Source organism: Mobula birostris, chromosome 17 (genome assembly GCF_030028105.1).
Source record: "Mobula birostris isolate sMobBir1 chromosome 17, sMobBir1.hap1, whole genome shotgun sequence".
NCBI lineage: Eukaryota > Metazoa > Chordata > Chondrichthyes > Myliobatiformes > Myliobatidae > Mobula > Mobula birostris.
This window is the reverse complement of record NC_092386.1, coordinates 27,039,820-27,060,393: the sequence shown is the minus strand read 5'-3', so window position 1 is coordinate 27,060,393 and position 20,574 is coordinate 27,039,820. Positions and strand designations below refer to the sequence as shown.

At 43.0% G+C, this 20,574-nt stretch overlaps 1 protein-coding gene across 1 annotated transcript in view; it reads left to right on the top strand.

Moving 5' to 3' along the window:
• Positions 1-10,091: 10,091 nt before the first annotated feature.
• sema6a (sema domain, transmembrane domain (TM), and cytoplasmic domain, (semaphorin) 6A) overlaps positions 10,092-20,574 on the top strand; it is a 167,734-nt gene continuing 157,251 nt past the window's right edge. Inside the window, exon 1 of the mRNA XM_072281424.1 lies at positions 10,092-10,144. The gene's annotated coding sequence lies outside the window, so the exon portion shown is untranslated. The remainder of the gene's footprint in view (positions 10,145-20,574) is intronic.

The window sequence follows — 20,574 nt, the reverse complement described above, 5'->3', positions numbered from 1 at the left end:
TAGTTTTTGGGGGCAGGACACAGATAGACAGTTTCATTCTTAGACTAGGACTGACAGACTAAAATCAGAACACGTTTTTAAGGCTAAAATCACTTGATCAAGGGGCCAATGCACAGGACTGGAAAAAGCTGCAAATGGTTGGTACTAGCCTCCCCAGCACTGACGGCCTCTCCAAAAGGCAATGCCTCAGAAAGGCAGAGTCCATCATAAAGGACACCTATCGCCTGGGCCATGCTCTGTGGAAGGAAGTACAGGAACCTAAAGACTCACACCACACACTCAACATTTTAGGAATAGCTACTTCCCCTCAGATTATTGAACAGACAGTCAGACAATGAAACATATATATAATATCGCAAACACAAGGAATTCTACAGATGCTGGAAATTCAAGCAAAACACATCAAAGTTGCTGGTGAACGCAGCAGGCCAGACAGCATCTCTAGAAAGAGGTACAGTCGACGTTTCGGGCCAAGACCCTTCCTGACGAAAGGTCTTGGTCCGAAACGTCGACTGTACCTCTTCCTAGAGATGCTGTCTGGCCTGCTGTGTTCACCAGCAACTTTGATGTGTGTTGCATATATATAATATATTGTGGTGACCACTTTCTACGCAGGTGAACTGGCTCACAAAATGGCACGCGCGTCGGCAGAGAGGCCAGCCCCAAAATGGCACCGGGCCCTCTTCTTCACCAGCAAGGGGAGAAAGTCCGCGGGTGGGAGGAGACTTATCTAATGCACCTCTGATGTCATTTCCGCCCGGAGAGGGCGGGAACAGAACTGCGTAAAAGCCAGTGCCGCGAAGTTTGAATAAACTAGTCTCGACTGCAACTTACAGACTGTGTGTCGTTATTTCTAGCTCTGTGTGTAGCACATTGCTACATTGGTGACCCCAACGGTCTAAACAGGATTTGGACCAAAGATGATCGACTCTTCACCTGTTCACGCAGTTTTGCTAAAGCTGCAAACTTTCTGGATGCTGCGACCACGCGTGTAGTTTGACCAAGCAGAAGCCCAGTTCCAGATTCGGCAGATATCTTCTGATTTCACACATTACTGTTACGTGGTGAGCTCTCTTGACCAGGAGACAGCTGCCCAGGTTGAGGACTTCGTACAGTCACCCCCAGAAGAAGGCAAATATGCAGCATTCAAAGCGCTGCTCATAGGGACCTTTGGCCTCTCACGGCGTGAGCGAGGTGCCCGCTTGCTGCACCTGGACGGTTTGGGAGACAGGCTGCCAAAAGCATTAATGAACGAGATGCTAGCCCTGGCTGAAGGACACAAGCCCTGCCTCATGTTTGAGCAGGCGTTCCTAGAGCAACTGCCCGAGGACATACATATGCTGCTGGCCGACGCAGATTTCAGTGACCCCCCAGAAGGTGGCGGCCCGGGCAGACGTGCTGTGGAATGCCAAGAGGGAGAGTGGGGTGTCCGTTGGACAGATTACCAAGCCACATGCCCAACAGCAGGCCAGACCAGGCCCGGCAACGGAGCGCACACAACCCAGAGGCAGGAGTGAGGAGGCCAATGAACAGTGATGTTTCTACCACCAGCGGTGGGGCACAGAAGCCCGTCGTTGTCACCCGTCCGGCCACCAGGACAGCCTCCTGAATGTCTGGGACAAACAGCCAGGACGCCCCTTCTTGGTCGACACCGGAGCGGAAATCAGCATCTTACCCCCGACGGGGTACGACACCCGCAACAGGGAGCCGGGACCCACCCTGAGGGCTGCAAACGGCAGCAGAATACGGACCTATGGCACCCGCACAGTGCAGCTGCAGTTCAGCGCCAGCCGGTTCACGTGGGATTTCACACTGGCCGCCGTGGCCCAACCACTCCTGGGGACGGACTTCTTGTGACCTCACAGCCTGCTGGTCGACTTGCAAGGGAAAAGACTGGTCCATGCCAAGACTTTCCAGACGTTCTCCCTGGGTGAAGCCAAGTTGCCGGCCCCACACCTGGACTCTATCACACTGTCTGACAATGAATTCACCAGAATCCTGGCAGACTATCCATCAGTTCTGGCACCACAGTTCACGGCAGCCATGCCCAGACACGGAGTACAGCACCACATCCCGACCCAGGGACCACCCCTCCACGCCTGCGCACGAAGGCTCACCCCGGACAAGCTCCACCTGGCGAAGGAGGAGTTCAAGAGGATGGAGGAATTGGGGATCGTACGGCAGTCCGACAGCCTATGGGCCTCCCCCCTGCACATGGTGCCCAAAGCAGCCAGGGGCTGGAGACCATGCGGCGACTACCGCAGACTGAACGAGGCTACACCTCCAGACCGCTACCCCGTGCCGCACATACAGGACTTTGCAGCAAACCTGCATGGGGCAAGCATCTTTTCCAAAGTAGACCTCGTCTGGGGATACCATCAAATCCTGGTACACCCTGAAGACATCCCCAAAGCAGCACTCATCACCCCATTCGGCATGTTCGAATTCCTCTGAATGCCGTTCGGCCTGAAGAATGCCACACAGACGTTCCAGCGGCTAATGGACGTGGTGGGACGCGACCTGGACATTGCATTCATCTATTTGGACGACATCCTCATAGCCAGCATAGCCATCAAGAGCATCTGTCCAGCCTCCACCAGCTCTACTCCTGCCTGAGTGATTTCGGCCTCACGATCAACCCAGCCAAATGCCAGTTCGGACTCGACACCATCAGCTTCCTGGGCCACAGGATTACCAAAGACAGGGCAACACCTCTGCCCGCCAAGGTAGACGTGATCCGCCACTTTGTCCGGCCCAACTGTGGTAAACCATGTATATATGTTGTAACTCGGTTACCTGTCTGGACACACCCCTCTGTTGACTGCCCCTGTGGCTCCTCCCACAGAGTTCTGTATAAAGGTGTTTGCCTTGCCCCTCCCCCTCAGTCCGGGGGCAGACACTCACTGTGGAGGTCGTATTGTACAGTGAATAAAAGCCTTTCAGTATTTTACCAAACCTCAGTCTTTTGGAGTAATTGAAGGTGCTTCACCAACACAGTCAAAGGCCTGCAGGAGTTCATTGGTATGGTGAACTTCTACCACCGCTTCCTCCCCTCAGCAGCCCGTATCATACGCCTTTTGTTCACCCTGATGTCGGGTAAGGGCAAGGACATTACTTGGGACGAAGAGGCCGCGGCCGCTTTCGTTAAAGCCAAGGAAGCCTTGGCAGATGCTGCGATGCTAGTGTACCCCAGAACAGACGTTCCAACCACCCTCACAGTGGACGCATCCAACACAGCAGTCAGTGGGGTGCTGGAGCAACTCATCGAGGCAACCCCTGGCGTTTTTCAGCAGGCACCTATGGCCACCCGAACTCAAGTACAGTGCCTTTGACCGGGGGCTGTTGGCACGATATCTGGCAATCCGGCATTTCAGGTACTTCGTAGAAGGCAGGCCGTTCGCCGCGTTCATGGACCACAAACCGTTAACCTTCTCGTTCACAAAGGTGTCCAATCCCTGGTCAGTCCGCCAGCAGTGACATCTGTCCTACATCTCCGAGTACACGACGGACATCCAGCATGTCTTGGGAAAGGACAACGTCGTGGCGGATGTACTCTCCAGACCAGCTATCCAGGCCCTGTCCCAGTGGTGGTCTATGCAGCACTGGCGGAGGCGCAGCAGGCAGATGACGAGATGCCCAGCTACAGGACCACAGTCTCGAGTTTGCAGCTGCAAGACTTCCTCCTAGGCCCAGGTGAGAGGACCCTCCTGTGTGACATGGCTACTGGCCAACCTCGCCCCATCATCTCGGCAGCCTGGCGGCGGCGAGTTTTCAACTCCATGCACGGCTTGGAGCACCCATCTATCAGGACAACCGTCTGGCTGGTCACCAACAGGTTCGTGTGGCATGAGCTTCGTAAACAGGTCAGTGAATGGGCCAAAACGTGCATGCAGTGCCAAACAGCCAAGGTGCAGTGGCACACCAAGGCTCCGACGCAGCAGTTTGAACCCACCCGCCGGAGGTTCGACCACATTCATGTGGATATCCTGGGGCCCCTGCCAGTGTCGCGAGGAGCACGGTACCTCCTAACTATGATAGACCGGTTCACGAGATGGCCAGAGGCAGTCCCGCTCACCGACACCACCTCCGAATCCTGCGCCCGAGCACTGATCGCAACCTGGGTAGCACGCTTCGGGTTACCAGCCCACATTACCTCCGACAGGGGAGCCCAGTTCACCTCCAGCCTGTGGTCGGCTGTGGCCAGCCTGTTGGGAACACAGCTACACCACACAACTGCCTACCACCCACAGTCGAATGGACTAGTGGAGCGTTTCCACCATCACTTGAAGTCGGCTCTCATGATCTCCCTGAAAGGACCTAACTTTGTGGGCGAGCTTCCCTGGGTCCTGCTCGGAATCTGCACAGCGCCCGAAGAGGATCTGCACACCTTGTCGGCCGAGTTGGTGTACGGCGCACCCTTGGTCCTCCCAGGAGAGTTCATACCAGCCCCAAGGGGGCAAGAGGAAGAACCCACAGCAGTCCTGGACAGACTACGTGAGAGGCTCGGTAACCTGGCCCCCGTACCGACTTCACAGCACGGACAGGTCCCGACCTGCGTACCCAAAGACCTGCAGAACTGTAAGTTTGTATTTGTACGAAGGGGCGCACACCAGGCACCGCTACAGTGGCCGTACGAGGGGCCGCTCAAGGTGATCAGTAACAATGGGTCCATGTACGTTCTGGACATTGAGGGGAAAGAGGAGGTTTTCACGGGGGATCGACTCAAACTGGCCCATGTGGACTTGGCACAGCCGGTTGAGGTTCAGGCACCACGGCGCAGAGGCAGACCGCCCAAACAGAGACTGATCCAGACTGTGGACATTGGGGGGTTTATCGCTGGTTCTGGGGGGGGCGGTTATGTGGCAACCCACTTCCTACGCAGGCGAACCGGCTCACAAAATGGCGCAAGTCCTCCTTCGTCACCAGCAAGGGGAGAAAGCCCGCGCGCGGGAAGAGACTTTTGTAATGCACCTCCGATGTCATTTCCATCCGGAGAGGACGGGAACGGAACTGCGTAAAAGCCAGTGCCGCGAAGTTTGAATAAATTAGTCTGGAGTGCAACTTACAGACTGCGTGTCGTTATTTCTAGCTCTGTGTGTAGCACACCGCTGCAATATTTTACATATTGCACTGTACTGCTGCCCCAAAACAAATTTTAGTGATACCAAACCTGGTTCTGATGCAACTCAGCTAACATACAGATCAAACTTGATTTCCAGTTTACTTTCACATTTTAAGGCACTTTTCACTTCAGTTCCTTTGCCTTCATCTGTTCCTCTCATGTCACCAGGATGGCCTGTTTGGAGCTCTAAAGAATTGTTAGCTGTGACAATACAATATGGCTCAACTGCAAAATGCTTCATTTTGGACTTAGTTCATATCTCTGCTTCACTCTGACTTTGTTTTTGCACCTATTGTTTCTGCTGATACTTTAGAAAAATCCCCTCTTAATGAACAGTTGAAAACCTGGGCAGTGTTTGAAGTATGTGCTGGGTAATCTGCCAAATTACTTTGCCGGCTGTGCGCGTATTCTAAGAAAAAGATAATACCTACGTTCTCTGCTGAGAATATTCAAGGACTTTCAATCAGACTTACGATCAACCATCCATATCAAACCCTCCGAGAAAACCCAAAGAAAATGTTTACCAGCCATTCCCTTAATGACTTTCTTCTGATCTTTTCCTGCTTTGAAGTACCTACCATTGAATGTCATTTCAGTAATCTAATTAATTATCTTCCTGTTTAAGAAAAGATACTTAGCAATCCCTAGTTAATAGAATCTCAATTTATCAAGCTCATCATAATACAGATAAATGGAACCTTTGGGAATGGGACCTGATGTGTTGTCAAGACATTTTGAGCAGATCTGAGGCTTTACTTTATAATACTGAATGTCCTTCTTTGTACTTTCCAAATCATAAACAGGTTGCTTATCTTGTGAACACAAGGAATTCTGCAGATGCTGGAAATTCAAGCAACACACATCAAAGATGCTGGTGAACACAGCAGGCCCGAAACGTCGACTGTACCTCTTCCTTGAGATGCTGCCTGGCCTGCTGCATTCACCAGCAACTTTGATGTGTGTTGCTTATCTTGTGATGTCAGCTGATATAACTTTCTATCTGGAATTTGAATGTTATTAGTCTTATTCAGTAATTTCTTTTGCATTTTGGGAAACATCATGTCTATTTTTATTAATTGTCGCTCCTTTGCCACAGTGGCACAATGAAATAAGCTTTAGTATGAAGTAACTTTCAAAATAGTAAAATGCTCGAAAAACCTATGGAGGAGATTCTCTAGTGAGCTCCCTCTTCCTGCTAGACTCCCCTCTTCCCCCACAGGCCCCAATGCCCTTTCTCCCCCTACCCCTGTATTGAGTACAGGAACTGGAATGTTATATTGAAGTTGCATAACACATTGGTGAGGCCAAATATGGGGTACTGAGTGTAGTTCTGATTGCTACCTTCGAGAAAGATATCAATAAGCTTGAAAGAGTACAGAAAATAATTTACAAGGATGTTGCTGGAACTTGAGGACCTGAGTGATAGGGAAACAGAATAGTTTAGGGCGTTACTCTCTGGTGCATGGGAGGTTAAAGGGATATTTGATGGAGGTTGTACAATATTATAAGGTACAGATAGGGTAAATGAAAGCAGGCTTTCTCCACTAAGGTGACATGAGACTTGAGCTCAAAGTCATAAGTTAAGGGTGAAGGATGAAATATTTAAGAGGAACCTGGGGGGGGGGGGGCTACTTTTTTCACCTTCTTCCACAAGTGTGGAATAAGCTGCAAGCAGAAGTAGTGGATGTGAGTTTGATTGCAGGTTGCAACATGTAAGAGAAGTTTGGATAAGAACATGGATGGGAGAGATATGGAGGATGTTCCAAGTGCATGTTGAGGGGACTAGGCAGAATAACAGTTTGGTACAGTCTCAATGGGCCAAAGGGCCTGTTTCTGTGCAATAGTGCTCTATGACTCTATGACTCTAACTACAACCAAACATACAAATTCCATCCTTTTGCTAATTTGGCAGGATTCCATGTTTCTCACATTTCCCGTACCTTATAGCTGGGTAAACACCATACATCACAGCTCCCCCACTGACCTTGCCCCACCTCTGCTCCCTCCCGGCATCCTTGGAACTGTTGAAGTGTATTGTTAAATCTGTCCTGCAAAGACAAGGCAGTGGAATGAAAAAACTAAACCAAGAGGCACACGTAGAAACATGTTCTATTATGGCTTATATTATGAATAGATCACAAAATTAGAGAAACAGTGCAATTAAACAAAATCATTTTACTATATTTTTACAGGTGGTATATGTACCACATTTGCAGACAAAGTAAAGGAAGAAACCAAGTTTTTTTTGTTGTAGTGCTTTAAGCTTGCTAACCAGCCAGCATTGAGTGATAATTAATTAGCACAAACTTATGAACAAAAGTGTCCAGGATGTGATGAAAAGTGCTGTTCACAAGCATGTTTACGTACCCATTGTACTATAGGAAACACAAACTGGGCGTCATAAATCACTTTGTGGAAAATAATTAGGAATGTTTCCTTTCATCTTGTAGAGTACACTACAACTAATAATCATTGATCTTTCCTTGTTGAGTTACCCAACTAATTAAAAAGTTGCTGGTTCCTGTTTAACTATTAACAGGATTTTTGAGCATTTTCCTATCCAAATAATTAAAATGCTGCGAAACCTACCTCCTCATTGCTTTTCAGCATTGCCAGTATCTTCCTTCCTCAGGTTAACTGCAGCTGATCCACAGCCTCACTTTTCTTTATCCTGGGTAATCCTAATCTCATCAAATCAAATTCTTCCATACATGTTGTCCTACACTCAGTGCCACCTCATTAGGCACCTCCTTGTTAATGAGAGAGGTCATTACCTAATGCCTAATTACGAGGCCACCGAGTGTATTTCCACATGTTTGTGATCTTCTACTACTGTAGCTCATTCACTTTAATGTTCCATATGTTGTGCATTCAGTGATGCTCTTCTACACACCACTGTTGTAATGCATGGTTATTTGAGTTACTGTCGCTTCCCCGTCCGCTTGAATCAGTCTGGCCGTTCTCCTCTGACCTCTCTCATTATCAAAGCATTTTCGCCCACAGAACAGCCACTCACTGGATGTTTCTTTTCCATGATTCACACCATTCTCTGTAAACTCTAGAGAACGCTGTGCGTGAAAACCGCAGGATATCAGCAGTTTCTGAGACACTCAGATCAGACGTCTGGCAACAACAATCATCACACGGTCAAAGTCACTTAGATCACACTTCTTCCCCATTCTGATGTTTGTTCTGAACAACAACTGAACCTCTTGACCACATCTGCATGCTTTTATGCATTGAGTTCCTGGCATATGATTGTCTGATTAACGAGCGGCTGTACAGGCGTACCTAATAAAGTGGCCACGGAATGCATATTAGACTTCACTTATTCTTTTCAAACTAACCCCTTCTAACATAATAGCACTAAAATAAGTGCTCACTTCTGGTCTTTTGGTTATCTCTGAATTTAGATACTATACCATTGGTGGCTATTCCAATAGCTACTAAAATCAAGAGTTCTGGATTTTCTTCATCTGCTTCTCTGGTCTCTGAACTTCTTTCTCCTTCTCTAAAATACACGTTAAAACCTTGACCAAGCCATTGGTCTTTTAGACTGCTATCATCTTACAAAACTCAATGGCGAATTTTATTTTATAATGACTCTTTGAAGCACAGTATGATGTTTGGCAATTTGAAAAGTGATTATAGTTACGAGAGCTTGGACTTGTGAGAATGGAATAGTCGAATGGAGACTGGAACCCATGTTGAACAGTGGAGCTGCCAGATGAGATGTGATCAGGAGCATGATTCAAGGTTGCAGCTAATGCCGGGCAGCAGCGTGATCACTTTTTGGATTGTTACTACTGGCAGCAAAATGGCTGAGGTTCAGGGAAGAGAGAAACACTTTGGAATCTGTCCAATTGCACATAACTTCAATTTACGAATATCTACACCAATTCATAATCCAGAAACATCTCCTCTGCCATTCTCTGTACAGAAGTACTTCTATGTGCAGTAATACCCCCACCCCCCACCACCCACCCCCCCCCCCATCCCCAGCCAGCAACCTCACCCTCCCAAACACCATTGCCTCTACTCTGGTTTAAAGGCTTTGTTCATGATGAGGGATCAGTCTGCTTATGAACTTGAGCCAAAATGGAGAATACAATTTACGTATGATTGACAGCAGTAGTTCTTGTATATCAATTCAAAGTGTTCAAAACATCTTTCTCCAATGAGAGTTTGGTGTTCGCGCTTAGCAACACTTCATTTGCTTTCCAGGGTTGCCACAGACATTGGTCTTATTAGATGTTAATCCTGTAAAGTAAATCTTCTATGAACATACTAATGATGAAGATAAAGATTTAGCCTAAAAATCTTCTAATCCTCTTGAATTTACAGAAAGACCCTCAAAGAAGGTCTCACAGGAACTGTGCAGTGTGATAGATTAAATCTAAAAATGGAATAAATATTTAGCGAGAAAAACATAATAGCTTTTATTGTCCACATCACCGACAATTATAGAAAACCAGGTGGCCAGTCAAATCCTTGCCTCCAAGCCTATTTTTATAGATTGAAACATTGAATGTTGCAGGAAGTTACAGTCCTTATAATGGAAGTTTCTAACATGTTGATTGTAACAACATATAGTTGCTTTTCAAACAATACGTCATTAATAACATTGCCAGGCAGTAACTGTTTCTCACAACTTCTAAATTGAGAACTCTGGGCCAATTTGGGAAGCTTTTGCATGTAGAATTGATCCTAATCATTCATCCGCAGGATGGGAGATCCCTTCCTGCTTCAAAGTCCACGCTTCCGCTTCCAGGATGACTGATTTCACCTGATAGCAACAGATTTTCCTCTTATAACATGCAGAATGCACATAAAATCCTATGGAACCATTGGTCGCGTGAAGAGCCTACCACTTGTCACCCATCCTGTGCGTAATTCCTTTGTTTATTGCAGAACGTGGTTGGTCATGGCCGCCCGTCATTAATATGCCAATTCTTTATTATCTGGGATAGCAGACCATTGTTGAACTGGGCTCAGCGATAGGACTTTGCTATCAGATAAAAGGTATGCTATTTTATTAATTAGAATTTATGTATTTCTAGATAAAATTTATTGTACATTTGTTAAAATCAGAATTTGAAAGATCAACAAAGAAAAATAATCATTTTAAAACCAGTTGTTCTGGGAGAGTTAAGCTTTATATCCAGTACATATTAGGAAGAATTATGAGTAACTGGTCACTTAGACTGATTTCTTTTACAAAATTCAATGTTAGTGGGGTGAAGTATCACTCTGCATTCACCAGTGTTTGCTAAGTTTAATATTTTGGTGTAGATTAGGCTTTTGGCATATGACATATGTAGTCATATAGCTGTTGAAGTGGTCTGCTGCTTATGAAAGACACCCCATGTAGCTACTCTGGACCCATTGTAAATTGTGTTATACTATCACAAAGTCTTAAAGAAAACTATAGGACAGGCTTGTGTCAAATAGGAATTTTGTTTGCAAAATGGAACAAGGAATGAGGTGAAAAAAAGAGCAAGAAATATTTAGAAAGAAATATTAGACCTATGCTCACTCCTTATCTTGTTTTCCACCAAAACCCTCATGTGCTCTGGGTATGGTCCACATTGCACTCAGTCTGAAAATATTTTGTACTTTCAAAGTGAACTTGAAGTGGGAAGAAAACATTATCCGAAGTGCTCAGATCCATACGGAGGTTATATTTGATTTGGACCAGATGTGCCAAGTTGAATGCAGCATCCCAGGATTTATAATAGAATCTCATTTGGAGCCACAGGATGTTGCTTCAGGAAATATTAATTTAATTGCCTGCTGCATACTGTGATAGAGTTGGCTAAATCCTGCTAAATATTCTCGGTGTTGCAATTTATAAAAGATCTGATTGACAACTCAAATCTCTGCCAACAAGATTTGTTTCAAAGATATGATTGCAATGAATCACCCCCCATCCCTACTATCACTGCACCCCCACCCGCACACTCACTCACACACACTCTCAAACACGGACACATATACACGTAGTAGGTACTGTGAGACACCCAGCTATGGATGCTCAAATGCCCTTTGCATTCTTCTTTCTCTGGGACAAAACTGAGCTGCTAAAATGACTTCAGTTACATTTTCATTAGGACTGGTCACAATGAATTTGTTTAATATTAGACGTAAAAGAGTTAAAACTTTTGTTTCCGTTGAACTTCCAAAGATTCTTGAGTATCGAATTCTGTCCTTAATTGTTTGAGAGACATACACATATGCAAGGTAGACCTGCTGTGCAAACACTAGTAGAATTTTCTAATTTACCATATCCTGGTGGGATGGTAATTTCTCTCCTGAAATTGAAGCCACCAGCTTGCCTGATGGGCAGTCCTGCTGTGCGTGACTAACAGGTATAGACACAGAGAGATTTCAGTGAATTTCGATATAAGCTAGCATTACATAGAATTCTCTTATTGCAATCAGCTGTGCAGATCTCATGTTTGAATAAACACTTAATTCAATGTGAAAAATGGCTTATAAACCAACAACGACAATTATGTCAAACCATTATAGGGAAATGTCAACATGCTCTTAATTTGAGGACTGCGCTAAAGCAAAATGGTTGATGAGATAATAGATCACTGAATATTGTTAAATACATGCTTTGACTTCATATGGTCATTTGATGGGAGCAATTAGTAGTTGAGAGGAGTACTTGTCAAAACTACACAAGTCAACAGCTTTCCTCCTCAAAACACAAAGCACAACATTCAAGCCCTGGAAGTGCTATGTAGAAGAGAAATGTGTAGATGCAAGAGACTGCGAATGCTAGGATCTAGATCTTTTTTGTGCGGGGAGGGAGATATGGGGGTTAATGATCATGCTGCCATTCTTGACTTTCTTGGTTTCGTGGCTATCTGGAGAGGAAGAATTTCAGAATTGTATACTTTGATAATAAATGAACCTTTGAACCATGAAGAGAGTAGCGACAAAGTTGCAGCAGGTCAAGCAGCATCTGTGATTGGCTGAGGTTGGGGGGGGGGGGAAGAATTATTAACAATTGTTTGTTGAGGAGAGGTGTCTGGTTTCAAGTATCAGACATTTGAAGGATGAGGAAGGTGTTAGTCTCCTCAGGTCTTGTTGGTGGGTGACTGATTGCAGTTTTATAAAGTTCTACAGCACAGTAGATAGTTTAAAAAGATAAATTCACAGCAATAATTTGTAATATATTATGAAAGAAGAGCAAGTAATAAACTAATGGAAAGGAAATTAGCTCCAAAGTCAGTAGATTTGTCTTTACACATCCTGATTAAACTATCTACTGTCCAAAATGATGGAAGAAAACATAATGGGCCAAGCTTTGTGGAGATATGTCATTCATCCACAAAATCTGCATCTGGAATAACCTTGGTAATACCTCCATTGATCTGACTGGCTCTGAGGGACCAGGGTAAGCAACAGCATATCTCTTCCCCCTTCCTTTCCAGTCCTGAAAAAGGATCTCACTCCAAAATATCAACTACTTACTCATTTACCTAGATGCTGCCTGACCTGCTGAGTTCCTCCAGCATTTTGTGTGTGCTGCTTCGGATTTCTAGCATCTGCAGAATTTCTCATGTTTGATTTTCTTTTAATTAACTGACTTTTGTTAAATGTTTTAAATAATTCTTTTTTAAGCATTCTTAAATGTTTTAAATCAGGGGTTCCCAAACCCTTCCTTATGCCATGGACCAATACAATTAAGCAATTGAATTCCCCAGGTTGGAAACCATTGTTTTAAACACGTTTAAGTTTCATCTTTAATGGAAATAAGTGTCAATATTTTACTAATTTGATTTTAATTTTGTATGTGAAAGATACTTAGAAACATATTTTTGACAGATCTGATAGCCAGCAAGTTTTCCCAGTTGCTGGAACTGGTTTTGTTCTGGCTCTCTACAACATGCAAGAATTTATTCCGGCAGAACCCTGGTATAAGAATAGCACTGGGCAAGAATTGAAACTCAGGGAGCAGTAAAAGTTAATTTTTGATTTAGTTTAGGTTCATGCAGAAGAATTTCACTCCACTGTAAAACATTGTGGCCTAAATTATTGATGGGCAGGTCAGAATGAATGTTTTCTGGAGACACGTTCTAAAGCAAATTGAAAAGACTTCCTTGTCCTTTTATCTGGTGAACATCCATTGTTTGTGTTAGGGTGTGTGTGAGCACACTGGGGTGGTAATTTTAACTCTTCCACCTCAGCATCAGTCTTTCCTGTAAGTGCATTGTAATATATCAGACAGTAACAGAATATACACTTGATCACCAGTTTATTAGATACCTCCTGTACCTAATGAAGTGGCCACCGAGTGTTTGCTTGTAGTCTTCTGCGGCTGTGGCTCATCCACTTCAAGGTTCAGCATGTCATACACTCAAAAATGCTCTTCTGCATAGTTATTTGAGTTACTGTCACCTTCCTGTCAGCTTGAAAACATCTGGGCATTCTCCTCTGACCTCTCTCATTAACAAGGTGTTTCATCTACAGAACTGCAGGTCATTGGATTCTTTTGGGTTTTTTTTGCACTGTTCTCTGTGAGTTTACAGAGACTGTTGTGCATGAACATCACAGGAGATCAGCAGCTTCTAAGTTACTCAGACAACCCCGTTTGGAACCAACAATCATTCTACAATAAGTCACTTAGAACACAATTCTTTTCCAGTTTGATATTCGGTCAGAACAACAAAAATGAACCTCTTGACCACGCCTGCATGCTTTTATACACTGAGTAGTTGACTGGCTGATTAGATATTTGCCTTAACAAGCAGGTATACAGGTGTACCCAATAAAGTGGCCACTGAGTGTATAGCTTAATATATTGCTTGTGTAATTTTATTGATTAATTGATACTTTTCTGGTCACTCCTTGAATTTTATATAAATTATAGATTTTAGAATTATGAGTGCAGAGGGAAATTAAAAGAAGAATGTTTTGCCTTGTTCAAATACTTACTTACTAATCTACTGGAATACCTTGGCTAGCACATACACAACAAATAATTTAATAGTTGCCCACACAGCAAGAACTCTATAGAGGAGTTAACACTATTTATGAGAGGTTTTTTTTGCTGAGTGGTTTCACTGGGGAATCTACTGTTTGTAAACAACAAGCACAGAGTTGAGCTTTATTTTTTTCCACTGTAACACTTGGTTATAGTTACATTTCTCTTTGATTATTAATGTTGGGTGGCTGACAACATTCTAACCTTAAGCCAAAGTATTCAACCGGAGACACGAGACAAGAGCAGGAAAGGCAATCTCAAAGGGCAATAAACTCTCTGTGTACTCTCTAACAAAGCCTGAATTTTTTTTCCCTGATTTTTGAGGAAATTATTTTTTTTACGGATCCATTCATCTCAAAAGCAACACAAAAATAGGGATTTCTTTCCAGAGATGAAGCAACAACATTTGCAGTGAAATGAAGTACTGTACTTGATCTGTTGTGGTGGATTCTGAGGAAAAAGTCATCCAGAATTCACATGTCAATTTAACTTCATATTCTAAAAGGTTTGATTAAATAAGCAAAGAACCGAAGATTTACTCTGAGGATTAAGGACAACAGACAGAAAAAATATTTTCACAATTCCCTTTTAAAATTATAATTTCTAAAACAGATGCATAGTTAACAATTTGTTTGTCAATGGTGACATATGCTGCTGATTAACATATTAACACAAAGATTTGATGTTTATAATAATTATTTGTAAATTTGGAATACTTTAACTTGCAGGTTTTTTGACTTTATTGGAAAATTGGTGTGTTTTGTCCTACACAAGAAGTTGGATTTAGTTGGTAATGATTGCAGTGCATTTCTGAATAAAATCAATGAAAGGAAAAGGAGATCAGCTTTATGCTGTTCAGTAATACATACAACAGACATGGTGTTTCTGGCCATTAGAACAAGTTCTGTTATTTTTTTGCATTTCTTCTGATGTCTCTCTCTATTGAATAAAAGTGAGTGAATCTGTTAAAGTTCTCACGAGACAGCTTGAAGGATAATGACATTAAAAATACAGGTCATATTGAAACATTGGTTATATTCAATATTCTTTTGGCATGACAGGGGTCCCAGCATGCACTGTTCATGGAAAATGTGTGTGTGATGAGGGGAAAGAGGAAAGGAAGGAGGTGTAGGTGCTCAGCTAATCTCAGTGATGGTATCTGGGGGATAATATGGGAGGAAAGGCTTAGGGCACCTGGTACTAACAGGAAATGGCAAGCTAATCCTTTAACTTTTAAAGAAACAACATAACACTTGTAAGACCCCACAATTAGAAACTTTCTGTTTTTGCTCTTTCTTTGAAACATTTACTTTTGTATTTGATGAAATAGTTTACATTGGCAAAGTCATGCAGCTGAAGATACGTAGTGAAGCGCATCTTGGAAATCTCGAGATATACTCCTCAATTTAAGGTGAACCCACACCATCATTGCTGCAAGACTGAATTAAATCAGTATGTTACAATAGCATGAGAAAAAGAATTGCTCAAAAGTGAAATCTTTACTCATTGGCCCACATTTCATGGCTGTAAACATGATGAAGTAGATTACTCACTCTTATTGCACGATGAAACCAGAAGCAACTTTTGGAATTTGCATAAGAGAAGTTAAATACAAAAATTCAGAAGCTATTGCTTATGATGCAAAGCTCTTTCAAAGAATAGGCCTTTAGAATCCTTCCCAGTGAACACTGTGTCAGGTTGTGGTGGCCATCTGAATAAATAGTCTCGCACCTAATCACATCAATTCTAAAAGCACTGTCAAACTCAAAGCATTTTATCATTGGATGGCATTTGTGGAAGAAACATATTTCATGCTATTTATTGGTGAGTTGTTTAACAGATGGAAAGCAATGAATAGAAATAAATAACTATTGATAATACTGATAACAAATACTAATCACCACCTGATTGAGAGGCTGTGATCAGTAGGGTGCAAGACTGATCATGGGCCCCGATTATTCCCAATCTAAATTAATGATCTGGTTCAAGAGCTCGATTTTAAGTTTGTTGATGATGAGTAATTAAGTGGGAAATGTGAGTAGTTGGGAGAATGCAAAAAAAAAGGTTTCAGCAAGACTTACTGTAGATAAGTCTTGGCATCAGTGCCAGACTCCGGAGCGAAGGCTCCCGAGTTTGAATCCAAGTCGTGCCACCCCCCGAGCATGCTTTCCATCCGTGCCGGATTGAGCGTCGAGCTAGCCACTCTACCTCGTAAAAAAAAAAGGGTCAAGTCAGGAACGTTCATATCGTGTCTCGGTTAATCCGAAAGGAGACCAATCCTGACACCACGTGCCAGACAAGAATGGCTGACTGTTTGGTGCGACACAATAAAAAAACTGTAGATATACTAGGTGTCAGTGGACAATATCGGCTGAAATATAATGTGGAAATTTTTGAATTTGTCCATTTTAGAAGGAAAGTTAGAAATACCAAATGTATTTTATATAGTGACAGGCTGGAAAATTATGGAGTTGTAAGCGACCACTCCATTCCACTGAAGAAACAACAAGAATATAATTGAGTGCAGGAGTAAAGAAGTCAGGGCATGGCTGAGACCATATCAAGATTATTGTGTACAAATATGGTTCCCTACTTAAAACAGGATGTACTTGCTCTATTGAAAGTTTCACACCTGATTGATTGTGCATGCTTATCACAGAAATGGGATTAATTCTTTATACCTTAGAATTTAGAAGTATGTGAGGTTACCCCAAAGAGACTGACAAAACACACTGAAGGTCCAACAGATTCAGGGGGTTATTTCCTCTGGCGAGGAGTCTAGAACTAATAGTCATATCTCAAAATAGGGGATAAGTCATTAAAGGTTAGACAAATTTAATCAGGAGGATGGTGAGTCTTTTAAATTCTCTACTTCAGAGGGCTCTGGCAGGATGCAATTATTGATTGTATTCAAAACAGATATCAATGGATTCCTGAATATTGAAATGTTCCAATAGGGAATGTAGGAATGAGCAAGAAAATGGCATTGAGGTGGAAGACCAGCCTTGGTGAATGGCAGAGCAGGCTTGTGCCAATTGACCAATTCTTGTTCCTAATAATTATATTCTTATATATTGGCACAAAGTAAATAATGGGAGGTGAACAGACTGGCCATGCAGCCTTGTCTTAAAGTAAACAGATGAGATGCAAATATTAGCCAGATAGCTTGATTCTGTAGATTAGGAAATATTCAAAATATCAAAAGTCTGAATCACTGATTGGTGTTTTTGGAATTTTACCCAATATTGATACTGGGCTTGAAATGGTGCAGTTAAGAATGAAGAGAAGATTATTGCAGGTTCTGCCTACTTAAAATCTAACTTCGGTTGAGAACTGACAACTGGCAGCAAGACTCCAATTTTAGCAATGTACAAAGAGTTCATTTTTACAATTCCTTTCCTTTGAAGTCCTTAGAATTGAATTCACAGTTGCCACTACCAACCAGGAAGAATGCGTAGACACTAATAATTGCTTTTTGTAGAAATGTTGCAGACTTAGAATTTGGCAGCTTCCAATATGCACACTTCCAATGAGTCTGAGCATGAAAAATAGGTTCCTAATTCTGATTCCAACCCCCGCTCACCCCCACTATGTCATTTTTATTCCGGAATGCAACGCGCAACTATGTTGAAATTCTTCCGCTAAATATCCTAGATTGCATGGATTTTAAAGCTACTGCTCATTCCAAAGGGAGGTTCCTGAAATGAAGCTGTTCTGTTACTGACGTTCACAGCTCTGCATAGTCATGGGTTCAGTTCTATAGCAACAGCCATCCTTTGACTATTTCCTGCAAAGGATTCTGTCTGATTGACTTTGTTTTGTCCATGGCCTCTGAAGCTGGTGGCAATACCACAAATGCTAAGGTCGGCCAACCCACTCCCCTGTCAAATCTTATGTCACAATGATCAGTGGCTCTATCCACAAACTATCAGAGGCATTACCCTTTCATCCTTGAACTAAATATTTCAGCTTCAACATCAGATGGAGCATGATATAATACTACGATATATTCCTAATCAATAACTTAATGGATTATGGATGATCCATGAAACCATAAATGATCCAAGGGATCTTGATTAGTAAGAGTGTCAAAGGTCACAGGGAGAAGGTAGGAGAATAGGGTTGAGAGGGAAAATAAATCAGCCATGAGCAAATGATGGAGCAGACTTGATAAACTAAATGACTTAATCCTGCTCCTATGTCTTAATATCTAATAGCCTATGGAAATCTTGTTATTCCCTTGCTCCTCTCTGTTTATTTCTATTGCACTTTTATGTCTTTGTACTGCTGCTGCAAAATTTTTTAAAAATCTCATCATATAAGACAGTGATAATAAACCAGATTCTGATTCAAATAGATAACATTCAGGCATGGACTGATACGCAGCAGGCAATGTTTGCACCAAATGCGACTCTCGTCTTGCCTTTTTTGCACCTACAGAACACCACGATGGGTGCAGCTGCATCAATGCAAGATGCTTCAGTCACCAAGGCCAAAGCAGTCCTTTTGGTGCTTATTCCATCCACAAATTTAAACATTAATTCCCTCGACTATTGGCATTGAAAGGCTGCCTTGAAAACCGGCTGTAAATTGCAACTGAGTTCCTTCTGCAAGCCTCTCCAGAAACAACTCCCAAATCCACAAATCTACCACTAAAAGCACTGCACACTAAATACAGGAGGAACTACACAGGCCAGGCAGAAAGTACAGTCAACATTTTGGACGGAAACCCTTTGGCAGGACCGAAATGTCGACTGTACTTTTTTCCATAGATGCTGCCTGGACTGCTGAGTTCCTCTTTGTGTGTCTTACTCAGATTTCCAGCATCTGCAGATTTTCTCTTGTTTATGGTTTGCTTTACTACTAAGAACAAGGAGAGCAGGCATAGGGGACTCCAATGCATAGGTTCCTGTCTAATTCACCCACCATCCTTTCCTGAAATTATATCACCATTTTTTATCATCATTAAGTCTAAATCCCAGGTCTCCCTCTTAATAGAACTGTGGTAATCTCTTCACTGAACAAACTGCAGTTTTTAGTATGTTATAACAGTATTATATGTAATTTCTTACTGTTTTTATCGCTCTGCCTTTATGTTATAAGATCAAAATCATGTGTAATTGAAGAATTTGTTACACAGACTTTAAGATCTGATTTAACTCAATTAGTTGTTGAATCTGAATCCAAACTCACCTTTATTCTCTTCCAACAATTATCATTTTGCTATCCTCGGTTAGTGGGAATCGCAAACTAATTTCCGTCCCAGATGAGAGATTCATGCAGTGAAAGGAGCATCTGCTGCTGAAGCAGAGAGGTAGCTCCAGCCAGGGGAGAGGTCAGAAAGTTGGCCAGGATCCACCAGGGACCTTAAATGCAGACCTCTCAGTGGTTTGAGACCACCAGCCAGATGGCAGGAAGAAGCACTGTGGGAGGAAGGTACATACTCCGAGAAACATGGCAGCAAGGAGAAGCACTGCAGGAGGATTTACAGGACCTGTGGGAGCAGATTTATGGCCAGCAGCACTTTGGGAAGTGGTAGCAGAATGCCAGGGAGGAGTTCGTATTCAAATGCACATCAAAGAGCACGATGGCTTGCAAAAACATATTTTATTCATTAGCTCATTATAGATAAAATATATTCATGAGGAAAAATGAAGTACCTGTATTTTATGTTATGTGTAATACTGTATTTATGGATTACGTTCTATGAAATATCTTGTTTCAGCAAAAGGACTGGGAACTGTGGCACAATGTTTAATGCTCATGGATTCCTTGATGTGGCAACACTAGGCATTTATTTCAAATAGCAATTGATTTCAGGAAATGCTGGTTGAATGACTAACAGGCCTAACATTTCTGCTGCTGCTGAGTGATGGGACCTATGATGCCAAGCATCACCATGTACGAATGTGCTAAGGTAACATTAGTTCTTCAGAGATTAGCACAGCACAAAAACGAAACTTAGCAATACGTCACTGCAGAGAAAAGCATTCAGAAATCCCGTCACAACATGACAAATTCAGTGGGCAGTTTTGCAGCAAGAATTGGAGGTAATATTTTGGTTTCCTGTTCTGGTTACACACACAGTGATCTGCTCTTTGTAGTCCATTGATTTAAAAGCAAGTGTCTGCAAATATGCAAGCGCGTCATCCTGTGAGAGTCTCTGAGCAATCCAGCTGTGATCCTTACCTCTCATGCTCTCCTACACCGTTAATTGAAGGTGTCCATCTCCACTCTCACGGGAGCTAGTTCGACAACTCTCTAAACCACACCAACCTGGGTTTAATCTCTGCTAGAATTAATCTCAGGGGAAATAGAAGCAGTGTTACAGTCGCTCGCTGCCCTCAGAACATCGAACATAGAATATAGAATGTAGAACATAAAACATACAGCAGAGTATGGGCCCTTTCGACCATGGGGTTGTGTTGAGCTTTTAGATTACTCAAAGTTCAAA